Below are 12275 nucleotides of genomic sequence, written 5' to 3' on the forward strand. Positions count from 1 at the left end.
TGAAGGCAGACGCTTAACAACTGAACCACCCAGGTAACCCGAAGAAATTTTTCCTAATGGTGCTACGCAGGCATTGCCATATATTTTTTTCTAAAAGCTTTACAGTTTAGCCTTTCATAGTTCAATAGTAGCATTCAACTCTAACTTATGTGTGATGTGAGATAAGGATTAGTAGCCAGTTGTCCAACACTGTTCATTGGAGAGTCCATTTTCTTCCCTACTGATTTTAACGTTTCTTCTATCATAGAGCGAGCTCTCCTAGGGCTTGGCTTTTTTTTGTTTTTTTCCTATTGATCTAACTGTCCATCTATGTATCCATACCATATGGGTTTTTTAAATTGTGGTAAAATATACATAAATTTTACCATTTTAACCACTTTTGTGTGTAAAATTCAGTGATATAAAGTACATTCACTTTGTTGTGCCACCATCAACACTATACATCTCCAGGATGTTTTCATCATCCCAAATCAAAACTTTGTACCCATTAAACATTCTCCCTTCCCTCAAGCCCTAGTAACCACTCTACTGCCTTCTTTCTCTATGACTTTGACTATTTTAGGTACCTCGTGTAAATAGAAGTACACAATATTCGTCCTTTTGTGTCTGGCTTATTTCACTTAGCATAATACCTTCAAGATTCATCCATATTGAAGTATGTGTCAGAATTTTATTCCTTTTTAAAGCTGAATGATATTCTATTGTAAGTATATACCACATTTTGTTTATTCATTCACTTGTCAATCATATCATCTGGCTTTAATGGTTACTTTGCTTTACTACAAATTTGTTTTATTGCAAGTCTAGATATCCAGTATGTGTGCTCAGCTTCTTCAGTCCTCTATTTCAAAATAACATAGTCTATTCTTAGCCTTTACTTTTTTTCCCTGTGAATTTAGGAATCGCTTGGGAGCTGTATGTGTAGAAACACATATATATGCACACATACACATAATCTTTTAGATATTTTGATAGTGTAGGGGAGAAAATTTTCTCTTTGACTCTCTTAGGGTCTTCAGCTAGGCTTAAGCATTAAACTTACGTAAGATAGATTAATAAGAGAAAAGATACAAGGTTTCATTATTATTTTGGGTGGAGAAGTGACTAGAAAGTTAAGGGTTGTTTTAACAAGGTTCTGTCTATGAACCAGGCAGGGAACCAGACATGAAATCTACTGGCACCTTCATCTTAGACTTCCCAGTCCCCAGAACTGTAGAATAAATTTCTGTTGTTTATAAGCTAAGGTATTTTATTACAGCGGCCCAAACAGACTAAGACAAGGGGTGAAGAGATTATATGAAGATAAAATGGCCATAAACTTTTTTTTTCTCCAAATTTGAGGAAAGATGTGAATCTACAAATCTGAGAGGCTCAATGAACTCCCACCAGATAAAGTAAAGAGGTCCATACCAAGATACATTATAATCAAACTGTCAAAGACAAAGAGAGAATCTTGAAAGCAGTAAAAGAAAAATGACTTCTCACACAGAAGATGCTCAATAAGGTAACAAGTCAATTTCCCAGCAGAAACAGTAGGGCCAGAAGATGGTGGGATGATGTATAAAAATACTGAAATCAAAACAAAGTCAACAGAGAATTCTATATCCAGTGAAGCTGTCCTTCAAAAATGAGGGAGAAATTAAGATATTCCTAGATAAACAGAAGCTGAACAAGCTCATTACCACTATACCTGCCCTCCCAGAAGTGCTAAAGGGAATGCTTCAGGTTGCCATAAAGGGACACTAGACAGTAATTTGAAGCCACATGAGTGTGTGTGTGTGTGTGTGTGTGTGTGTGTGTGTGTGTATACATCTGGTAAAGGAAAATATATGAGAAAAATACCAAAACCACTAGTGTTATAATTTTAGTTTGTAAAATTCGTTTTGATTTTCTATGGTATTTAAAGTCGAATGCATAAGATAATCATAAATCTATGTTCATGGGTCCAAAATATATAAAGATGTAATTTGTGACATCAATAACATGAAGTGGTAGGGTGACAGAACTGTAAAAGAATAATTTTTGTATGCAGTTGAGGTTAAGTTGGAATCAAGTCAAATTAGATTGTTATAATTCTAGGATATTAAATGTAATTCCCATGGTAACCACAAAGAAAATATCTATAGACTATACACAAAACAAAATGAGAAGGGAATTAAAACATGCCACTGTAAAAATTTAACTAAACACAAAGGAAGGCAGTAATGGAGGAAGTGAGGAACCAAACGTTTTAAGACATACAGAAAACAAATAAATGGCATTTTTAACTATATTGGATTAACTACCTAATCAAAAGGGATGGAATAAACATGTGGATAGATACAACAGCCACCCCCAGAAGGAAAGCAGCCAATTTGACTGCAGGAGACAGACATAAGAAGAATGAAGAAAAGCTGTGAGATTTCTTAGATTTTATAGGATGGGTCTATAGAGCTATTCAGCTATGAATACACAATGTTCTCCAAGTCAAGAGAAGACCCCCCGAAATGATTCAGAGATGATTAAGTCTGCCTCCTTGGTGTTAAAATACAGAAATCATTTGCTTGAGTTTCAGCGGACCAGAAAGCCTGTGCTCATAGCTGTAGGATTGGTGCCTACAAATGCTGTGGGGTCAGACCACCTAAAGCCATAGAGGGCAGACCCTTGACCAGAAGAGTGATGGGGTATGGCTGCCTCCACCTAGATTTCAAAGAATGGGTCCACCCAGATCTATGATATCCAAATCAGACAGAAGATCACAGAGAGGGTGAGGTCAATGCAGAGAGTCCCCTGCTAGCAAAATACCTGGTGGAGTCATGCCCCCAGAACCCCAGACCAGCAGAGCTACCAGTGTGTAATTTCAGACAGGGAAGCTGCAGGTATGCAAACTCAACCCATGAGAGCTGCCATCTGAGCTGCCCCAGAAAAGCCATGGGGGCAAGGAGACCCCAATATTCCCAGAATATGCTACCCTCATCCCACTGGGCCTGGCAGGCAGAACTTCTAATTTAAGATTATTTAAACCTTAAAATTTGATGTTTGTCCTGTTGGGTTTGGACTCACGAGATTGCCTCTTTCTTCCCTATTTCTTCTTTATGAAATGGGGAGTTTACCCTATGCCTGTCCCACCATCGTATTTTGGAAGCCCATGACTTGCTTTATTTCACAGATTCACAGCTGGAGAGCAATTCACCTCAGAATGAATTGTACCTTAAATCTAATCCGTATCTGATTTAGATGATATTTATATGAGACTTTGAACTTCAGAATTTTGAGTCGATGCTAGAACAAATTAAGGTTTTTTGGACTGTTGAGATGGAGTGAATGAATTTTGCATGCAGAAAGGACATGAATTTGGGGGGCCAGGTCATGAGGGCTCCACCTTCAGGGACAAGGTTAATGTCTTCATAAAAAAGGCCTGAGAGCAGTTCCTTGCCCCTTCTGTGATGTGAGAACACACTGAGAAGCCTTAGACCCAGAAGAAGGCCCTCACCTGACCCCACTGGCAAGACCATTATCTTGACTTACAGCCTCCAGAACTGTGATAAATAAATTTCCATTGTTTGTAAGTCACTAATCTGTGGCATTTTGTCAGGGCAGCCCAGACGAACTCAGATGCTCTCCTATGAAAATACATGGGGTGGATGAATAGGTTTAAAAAATAAGATCCATCCCTGATATGAAGAAGTTGAGAGGCAATGTGGGTGGTTTGGAGAGTTGGAAAGGAATAAATAAAACAAGATGGGATCAGGAGGGAGATAAACCATAAGAGACTCTTAATCTCACAAATCAAACTGAGGTTTGCTGGGGGGTGTGGGGGTAGGGATAGATAGGGTGGCTGGGTTATGGACATTAGGGAGGGTATATGCTATGGTGAGTGCTGTGAAGTGTGTAAACCTGGTGATTCATAGAACCTGTACCCCTGGGGGTAAAAAATTAAAAAGAAATAAGATCCAGTGCTATGATATGCTGTCTACAAGAGACTAACTTTGGATTGAAAGACACAGATAGACTGAAAATGGAGGGAAGGAAAAAGATATTCCATGCAAAGTAACCCCAAGAAAAGCAGGAGTGGCTATACTTATATAAGGCAAAATAGACTTTAAGTCAAAGAGTGTCTCTAGAGACAAAGTCACTATGTAATGATAAAAGTTCCATTCAACAGGAAGGAATAACAATTATAAATATATACACATTCAATATCAGAATCCCTATATATAAATAAATACTGACAGATCTGAAGGAAGAAATTGACAGTGATACGATAATAGTAGGGACTTCGATATTGCATTTACAATAATGGTAGAACATTTAGAATATCAATAAGGAAACAATTGATTTGAAAAACACAATATGCCAAATTGACCTTCTTAAATATATGGAACTTTCCAGCCAACAGAAGAATACACATTAACATTTTCCAGGGTAGAGCACATGTTTGATTATAAAACAATTCTTTACAAATTTTTTGAAATTTAGATCATTCCAAGTATCTTTTCCAATTACAATGGAATGAAACTAGAAATGGATAACAGGTGCAAATGTTAAGAAAATGGGAAAATTCACAAACATGTAGGAATAAGCAACATACTCGAACAACTACTGAGTCAAAGAGGAAATCAAAAGGAAACTTAGAAAGTACCTTGACACAAATGAAAATGAAAACACAATACACCAATGCTTATACATCAAGGCAAAAACAGTACAAAAAGGAAAATTTGTAACAATAAAAACTAAAAAAAAAAAAAGATCTCAAACAACCTACCTTTATACCTCAAGGAAATAGAACAAAGAGCAAACTAAACACAAAATTAGCAAAAGGGAGGAAATCATAAATATTAAAGCAGAAATAAATCAAATACAGTATAGAAGAATAATGGGAATAAAACCTAAGATAAACAAAATCAACAAACCCCTAGCTAGACCCACTGAAAACAGATAAGACTCAAATAAACTTAGAAAATAAAGAGAAAACACTACAATAATGTCTCTGAAATAAAAAGGGTCATTAGGTACACTCATGAACAATTATATGCCAACAAACTGGATAACCTAGAATGAATAAATAATTCATTCAACCTACTGAAACTGCATCAAGAAAAAATAAAAAACCTAAACAGACCAGTAATAAATAAGGAGAGCAAATCAGTAATCAAAAACAAAGAAAAGCCCAGGACCAGATGACTTCAGAGGTAAATTTTACCAAAGGTTCAAGAAGAATTAATTCTAATCCTTCCTAAACTCTTCAAAACTAGAGAAGAGGAACCACTTCCAAATCCATTTTATGAGGCTGGTACCTCCCTAATGACAAAACCAAAAATACCATAAGGAAAAAAAAAAACTACAAGCCAATATCCCTAATGAATGTAGATGCAAAAATCCTCATCAAAATATTTGCAACTGAATTCAACAACAATTTAAAAATTGCAAGAACGGTTCAATACCCATGTGATACACCATATTAACAAAATGGGAAAAAAACAAAACATGGTCATATCAATAGACACAGAAAAGCATTTGACAAAGTTCAGTATCCATTCATGATTAAACTCTCAACAGAGTAGGCATAAAAGAAATATATCTCAACAGCATAAAGGCCATATGTGAAAACAAACTGTAACATCATGATCAATGGGAACAAACTGAGAGCTTTCCCTTTAAGATCCGGTACCAGGCATCTAGTACCACATCTATTTAACAGAGTACAGAAAGTACTGGCCATAGCAATCAGAGAAGAAAAATAAATAAAAGGCATCCAAAATGGAAAGAAAGAAGTAAAATTATCTCTATTGGTGATATGATCATATATGTAGAAAATCCTAAAGACTCAACAAAAAAGTTGTTGGAACTAATAAAATGAGTTCTGTAAAGTTGCAGGATACAAAATGAACATAAAAAATTAAGTCACATTTCTATACACAAGCAACAAAGTATTCAAAGAGAAAATTAAGAAAACATTTATGTTTACAGTAGCAACAAAATTAATAAAATACTTGGGAATAAAAACTTAACCAAAGAGTTGAAAGATTTCTATACTGGAAATTATAAAGCAGGAAGATGAAGGAAATCAAAGAAGACACAGATAAATAGAAAGATATTCTGTGTTCATGGAGGGAAAGAATTAATATTGTTTAAATGTTCCTATTATGCTTTGTTACAAGGTTTCTATTGTGCTACGTGATTTACAGATTCAATGTAATCTCTATCAAAATCTTGATGGCATTTTTTACAGAAATATGAAAAAAAATGTAAAATTTCATAAGGAACCATAGAAGACCCTGAATAGCTGAAGTAAGTCTGAGTGAGAAGAACAAAGGTGGAGGCATCACGCTTCCTAATTGCAAAAATATATTACAAAGCTACAGGAATCAAAAACTGTGGCACTGGCTTATGAATAGACTGGTAGAACAGTGGAATCAAACTGAGAGTCTAGTGATAAGCCCATACATCTTTGTCCAGTGGATTTTTGATGAAGTTGCCAATGTCCTTCAATGGGAGAAAAAATAGTCTCTCAGTAAATGGCACTGGAACGACTGGATATCCACATGCAAAAGAATGAAGTTGGACTTGTACCTCATGACATGTACAAACTTAACAAAATGGATCACAGACCTATACATAAAAAAAAAAGTGTCTTACTCTTAGAAAAAAAACCATAGGAGTGAATCTTCATGACCTTATACTTGGCAATAGATTTTAGTTATGACACCAACAGTATGAACAACAGAAGAAAAAACAGAGAAAGTGGATGTGAAATTTAAAACTCTTGTACATCGGGGGCACCTGGGTAGCTCAGTGGGTTAAAGCCTCTGCCTTTAGCTCAGGTCATGATCCCAGAGTCCTGGGATCGAGCCCCACATTGGGCACTCTGCTCCGTGGGAAGCCTGCTTCCTCCTCTCTCTCTGCCTACTTGTGATCTCTGTCTGTCAAATAAATAAATAAAATCTTAAAAAAAAAAAAAAAACCTCTTGTACATCAAAGAATATTGTCAAGAAAGTGGCAAGACATCAGGAAAGTGAAAGGCCAGTGTACAGAATGTGAGAAGATATTTGCAATTTATGTATCTGATATTGTACACTTCTTTTTTTTTTTTTTTTTTTTGTGGGAGGTGAAGACAGTTTAATAAGCATTAGGACAAATCTTACAATATTTATTTTAAAATCTTAATGGACAATGACAACATGAATGTAAATGATACTACATTTGTTCATCATGATTCTCAAAGTAGAAAAAGGAAGAGTTTGGTAAAAGCCTGGACCCAAACAATCTCAGCATATCCCAGGAATAAGAAGAGGCAGGAGATGGAATATAAGGAAAAATGATTCTAAGGGTCTTGTCCAGGTAGAGTGAGATCAAGAGGACAGTGAAGATACTTCAGTGGGAGGGTGTGCTATTTATTAAGGTATTATCTCTCTGTTCCAAATCCACTGCTCTCTTGTGCTGGGGTTGGATCTCTGAAGTTATGTTTTACTTCTGTTAGATGCTTTTCTGTTGGGTTCTTCTAATAAGGGGCAATGGGGTAGCCTGAAAAGTGGGGCAAGGGGTAGGACATGCTTCTTCTTCCTGTTTGCTTGCTCTTCTGGTCAGTAAAGTCCTAGCAGTACCCCCTGCCTTGGCATCAGCAATTGGTTCCAACCTCTTTGAACACTCGCAAAACCAGCTTCATTGCGCTCTCACACAGGAATGATCAACAGCAAGGTACATCCCTATAGATACATGAAGGAGCCCTGGTCTGAAGTTTAGAATTAACTTTCATCTCGCTTCAGTACATCTTCTTAAACCGGTCGCAGGCTCGGTCAGCTCGGAGCGCGGCCGGAGGCAGGGTGACGGGAGTAAATCGGCGCTGTTCTCTGAGGGCGCACCGAGGAGTGGGGCCCCGGGATCTCGGCTCCTCCGGGAGGAGACTGAGAGGCCGCCATCTTCATTCCCTCCCTCTGGAACTCTGATATTGTACACTTCTATCCAGAATATGTAAAGAACTCTTACAACTTAACAACAAAAAGACAAAACAGCACAATCAAAAACGGGACAAAAGCCAAAACCACAGGGAGATGTCACGTTCTGCTCATTGGGATAGCTACTGTATGCAAACCACCAGCACAGCAGAGAGTAACAGCTCTGGTGAGAATGTGGAGAAACTGACGCCATCGTACATTGCTCTGGGTAAGAATGAAAAATGGTGCAGATGCCGTGGAAACAAATTTGGTGGTTCCTCAAAAAGTTAAACATAGAATTACCATATGACCCAGCACTTCCCCTTCGTAAGTGTAGTTCTAGGAGAAATGAAAACAGATACTCAAACAATCACTTGTACCTACATGTTCATAGCAGCGCTGTTCATAAAGGAAGAAAGAACCATATATCCATTTTTTATCCAGACGAATGAATAAACAAAATGTGGTATATACACAATGGACAATTACTCAGCCAGGTATACGTTGTTTAGGATACATATTTATGAATCTGTAATGAAAATCACCAATAGGAGAGAGGCAAAATTCCAGGGCAAAGGGAGGGGATGAGAGTATTGAGGGTCTCAAGGAAGCATCAGAGGGGAGAAATCTAGGAATCTGTTTCTGAATCTAGGCTCACAGTTGTGGTTTTCTTTGCTATCATTTTTTACATCTTGAACATATATTACTAATATTTTATAAATGAGATTTTATCTGAATGGTGTGGATAATCATGCCAAAGCAGAGATTTTGGAAGGCAATACAGTATTCTTTGGTCCTCCAGTGTGTTTTAAAAGAAAACTTTATCTGGTCTTTTAAAATGATAAAGAAATTCATGCTGTTTATGATGAATGAAATGTAGAATTGTATGAAAAAAAAGTTAAAAATCAAAGACCCTCCCACTCATCTCCCACCATGAAAAATATAATGTTAAAATGAGTGACCTTTATGGGGCACATGGGTGGCTCAGTCAGTTAATCGTCTGCCTTTGGCTTGGGTCATGATTCCTGGGTCCTGGAATCGAGCCCTGCATTGGGCTCCCTGCTCAGTGGAGCCTGCTTCTCCCTCTGCTCCCCTCTGCATGCTCTCTCTCTCTGTCAGATAAATAAATGAAACCTTTGAAAACCACACAAAAATTCAGCAACTCTTTAACTTAATAGTATTTGGACCCCTTTCCAACATTCAGGTCTAATTGATTTTTTAAAAACTACTGCTTAATACCTCACTAAATGACTAAATCCTAAGTCTTTATTCCACCACTAGCTTGTTCCCAGTTTGTCGCTACAAATAATACTAAAAGAAATGTCTTTGGCCTTAATCCTTGTGTTTTGGTCCAAAATTGGGAATGTAATGCTAATTTAACATTTTAGATGTTAAAAATAATGTCTGATGACTTTCTTAAACTTTGGCCACAGCTCAGACTCTCAGTAGCAAGAAGTGAGAACACCCTGGTCCCTATAGCATCATTAGAAGGCGATAGTTTAACAACTTTTCTGGTTTGCCAACCTGATGAGTGAAAATGGTAACCAGTTTGTGTGTTGTCCACTAATACTCCTTATCATGATCAGCAAAGGTGGTGTAGGACCTGGGGTTCCCTGAGCGCCTGGGTCTTCAGTAATTCCTGGGGAGCATCTAAAAACACAGGGGCCCGGGCTTCATCACAGACCCCCTGAGTCAGAACCTTTGGAGAAAAACCCAGGGATCTTTTTTTATTTGTGTTTTAACTTTCCCAAGTGATTCTGATATGATTAGCTGGGCACACATATAGACAGGCAATTGAAAATCATGAACAGAACCTATCTAGGGTTGAGAAACTCAAATTTCAAGAGCTATGCTTTATGAATCAAGTATTTAAGAAAACAATGTGCCCAGAGATTCCTTGTGGTTAGAAATTCAAATATTCAGCTTCCATGTGACATTTTATTTCCACGACTTGTTTAAAACAAGGGATGCCTGTGTGTTCCTTTCTCTTCTGTAAAGATAAAGCCCAAGATATAGGAGGCAACTACGATGTCGGTATTTTAGCATAAGAATTTTCTGACCAACTGTGAATCCCTTCCTAGAAGGCATGAACACTGAATATTTGATCTTTTTGAAAATGAAATGAAATCAGGGTTGGGGGGCGGGGGGTTTCTGGCCCATTGTTGCTGGACTCTGTCCCATGAAACCTCTTCCCAGGAAGAATATAGAAAAAACCTGCTATTTCAGTTTTTCTTAGGATGGATCTGGGCAGGATATTTTAAAGACAAGGACCCTTCAGGCGAGGCCAGCTCAGCTGTTTGAGAGGTGCCTTGAAGGTTTAGGTAGCAAGGGAGATACCTTCTCACCTTCTACCTCCTTGAGAGCAGCAAGGGGTCACCTTATTGTCACATACCATAAGAAGCCACCAGGTGGCGAGGTTCCCTCATTTTCCTCAAAGTCCAACGTGCTTTCCAAGTGGGTGAGAATAAATGACTTTAATTTCTCTATTTGGATAAAATAAAAGTGAAGGGGACAAGGATGCGTGGCTTCTACAGTCATGTCATTGCCTTCCTATGTCTCAGACACTATGACCCACCTTGCAGGGAGGCTGCGAGGACATACTTAATAGGTGTGAAGTGCTAAGACCATCCCCCTTGGCAAGTTGTAAGCACTCGAGAAACTTCTTTTTGAAAAATGAAAAGTTGAAATAAATAAAGCCTCTGGTACAACAACCTCATTTCGATTGCTTTTATGTCAAGTTCCACTTCAGACTTCTGCTTGTTCTTTTGTTTTAAATTGAAGTGTCCAACAGAGGGGTTCAACAATTCTGCACGTTATGTCAGTCTCATAGGCGTAGCTATCATCTGTCACCTACAGTGCTATCACGCTGGCATTGACTGTATTCTGTACGTCATGACTTTTATCCCCATGGCTTGTTCATTTCCTAACTGGAAGACTGGACCTCCCACTCTTCTTTCCTGTTTGGCCCATCCCCCCGCTCCCTGCTGGCAACCATCAGTTTGCTCTCTAGATTCCTATTTGTCCTAAAATCCCCTGCAAAATCATATCTCTGTCAAAATTGAAAAGGGGATGGGTGGTTCAGTTGGTTAAGCATCTGACTCTTGATTTTGGCTCAGGTCAGGGTCTCATCTCAATGTTGTGAGATGGAGCCCCACTTCCGGCTCAGTGCTGGGCGTGAAGCCTGCTTGAGATTTTCTCTCCTCTCCCTCTGCCCCTCCTCCTACGTGGCACACATGAACTCTTTCTTGCTCACACACACAAAAAAAAAAAAAAAAAAAAGGAAAAAAGAAAGAAAATGACCTAGTTTAAAATAGTAGAAAACAGTTCAAGTCCAAATACTTACTGTTTTGAGAAAAATCAATATACAAACCTCCCAAGTTTATAAAGCAGATAAGTAAGTTCAAGAGATTGCAAGAGTCTTTATTTTAAGAAGAGATGCATCATGGACTTCCTTAAAAAGTAAGTTGCCTTTCTGCCTTAAGAATTTGATTCAACTTATTTTTCTTACTAAGATTTTGTTTATTTATTTGAGAGAGAGAGGATGCACCCAGGAAAGCTTTTTGGAGCAGAACCACAGACAGAGGAGGAAGGGTAGAGGAGGAGGGAGAAGTGAGGGAGGACTCCACAGTGAGCTTGGACTCCAAGTGAGGCTCAGTCTTACTACCCTGAGATCATGACCTGAGCCTGAATCAGGAGATGGTTGCTTAACCGGCTGAGCCACCCAGGCGCCGCTAATTCAACTTACTAAATTCAGTTTGCTCCTAATTGCTACGTGAAATGAGATGAAGAATTCCTCAGGATAAACTGTGAAGCAGACAATTTGACTTCTGCATCCTTCACTTCCTTCTCTTTATAAAATTGTCCCTTTCCTATAAAGTTCCCCATGCTATCTGCGTGCAGTCCACCCTCCTTTGTCCTCCAGTCCCCTCTGGGAGGGGTAAACACAGTGGATGAACATTGGGAAAAAATGAAACCGAATCTCCCTTCCCCTCCACTCCACCTCGCAGGAAGCTCATCACAGGAACCGGAAGTGGAAAGTGACCCGAATGCGCTGCTCTTGGGGCAGCCTTCTCCTTGGAGGCACCTTTCACCCTAGCGGGATAATACTTGGAAGAGGAGGAGAAACTGTTTCTTGAACACTCTCTCTACTGTGGGTACTCCTGTTTGCATGTGCACTTAATGTCTGTAAAAGCCTTAAGATGGAAGGACGGGGATAATCATCCAATTACTATGAAGAAGCCAAGAGGAGCTCAAGCCAGAGCTCTAGCTCCTAGTAGGTGAAAGATCCATGTCTTGACCTTAACTTTGTCTGATTCAACAGCTAAGTCCTCCCCCTCATTTATTATGCTGATCCCTTCTAGA

This window comes from Enhydra lutris, unplaced genomic scaffold, assembly GCF_002288905.1.
Source record: "Enhydra lutris kenyoni isolate GAN:26980312 unplaced genomic scaffold, ASM228890v2 scaffoldscaffold2, whole genome shotgun sequence".
NCBI classification, from domain to species: domain Eukaryota; kingdom Metazoa; phylum Chordata; class Mammalia; order Carnivora; family Mustelidae; genus Enhydra; species Enhydra lutris.